This window comes from Eublepharis macularius, chromosome 1, assembly GCF_028583425.1.
Source record: "Eublepharis macularius isolate TG4126 chromosome 1, MPM_Emac_v1.0, whole genome shotgun sequence".
NCBI classification, from domain to species: Eukaryota; Metazoa; Chordata; class Lepidosauria; order Squamata; family Eublepharidae; genus Eublepharis; species Eublepharis macularius.
In genome coordinates, this window is record NC_072790.1 from 41,613,130 (window position 1) to 41,615,038 (window position 1,909).

The 1,909-nt window shown below is 39.9% G+C and overlaps 1 pseudogene; it reads left to right on the forward strand.

Annotated features, from left to right (window-relative positions):
• The first annotated feature begins 853 nt into the window (after positions 1-853).
• On the forward strand, positions 854-1,707 carry LOC129324064 (poly(rC)-binding protein 2-like; annotated as a pseudogene).
• Positions 1,708-1,909: the final 202 nt, after the last annotated feature.

Consider the following 1,909-nt stretch of genomic DNA (forward strand, 5'->3'; position numbering starts at 1 on the left):
CCCGGTTTTCTGCAGCTTTTCTCCCTGCACACATACCCCAATGTTTTTTCCCCAGCAAAGTCAAAATGGGGCTTTTTTGAAGTGCAGAATGCTTTCTTTGGTGTGATAAATACCTCCAAACATGCAAGAGACATACATGCCAAGGAAACTTAACCAATCACTACCCTCTTTGTTCTTAGATAGGATGTGTATTTATCCTAGGGTTGCCTTATTTATCCAACTTTCTTCTTAAAAAGATTCAAATTATTTTTAAAATATATCAGAATTTTTAAAAAGAAAACCTACATATAACATATATGAAAACAACTTTAGATAACTGGAAACTTTATATCATGGAAGGCTGTATAAAAATTTGATGTTGCATTGGTGTTGAAATATAAATAATATAATGCATACAAATGGAGCATCTATAATGTTGACCTCTATTTGTCCCATTTTGTGTTTTTCTACACTTCTCTCTGATCTTTCCCACTGTCAAAGTGCCTTTGAACACTGTATGGACAGCAAGGTGTGTGTTTTTTGCAGGCTCTACCTTCACTGGAACCATTTTCCTTGCCTCATCTCCTACAGTCGGCATTTACCCCTTCCCCATACTATTTTTTTTTAAAAATCCGGAATTGCAAGGGCATTATATAATGTTGTAATGATCAGTCAGCACAATCTAGTATTTCCCAGATTTCACTTTAAATCCTGTACATTTCCCCTTATAACTCCACAATGGAAAAGGCTGGAGACTTACTTTTTAAAAAATAGAGCTGAGATGTAGTGGATCATGGTGATAGATAGTTATAATTCTGTAGTATATAGAAATTCCTGTGTTGTTGTTTTTTTTAAAAAACCCTCAAGTGGACTTATGGTCCCCGTATGTCAGTGTGGTTCTCTCATTGGGAAAGATCAAGGAGATCAGAGAATGCACAGGAGCACAGGCAGGAGACATGTCCAACTGTAGTGAGAAATCAGTCACCATTGCTGGGATTACACAATCCATCACTGAGTATGTCAAACATATCTGTCAAAAAGAGTTGGTTAGTCTTAAAGGTGCTACTGGACTCTTTTTGATTTTGCTTCTACAGACTAACATGGCTAACTCCTCTGGATCTGAAAACAGATCTGTGAGGTCATGCTGGAGTCTCCTCCAAAAAGTGTCACAATCTCCTACAGGCCCAAGCCATGCAGTTGTCCTGCTGACTTTGCAGGCGGTCAGGACTGGTATTACAGCAGCAGTCCAAGCTATCTGCTCACCACCCTATTAATATGCCTCAACTCTGACCTGGAAGGACCACCTCAGGAGCCGTTTACCATTCAAGGAGTGTGTGTCATTCTACAGGTCTGACCAAACTGATATTGCAACAGTCACACTTTCTAGAGGAAACACTGGATTCAGGTTTGGATGCACCAGCACAGACTGCTTCTTACAAAGTCACCATCCCAAACAATCTGATTGGCTGTATCAGTGGGTGTCAGGGCACCAAGATCAATGAAATTCACCAGATGTCTGGGGTGCAGATCAAAATCACCAGTCCAGTGGGAGGGTCTACTGACAGGCTGGTTACCTTAACTGGATCTACAGGCTGCCCTGGCCTGGCTCAGTATCTAATTAATGTCCGGCTTTCTTCTGAGTCAGGTGGAATGGGAAGCGCCTACGACAATGCAAATCACCTCTCTCATTTTCCATTTCTCCCGTTCATCCATCTGTGTAGTTTCTGAACAGTCTCTCTGTCCGGCTATTAAAATATTGATTCCTATTTTCATTTATAAGCTTCTACTCCCCACCCCTCCCTGCCCTTCTTGGCTCAAATTTTTTTTTCTGTCATGGCATCAAATATAAGAGTTAAATTAATACATTTCAGTTTAATTCTGTAATTCAGAAACTTTTTTTAAAAAAGATGGACTGGAGCTTTTTTCTTTT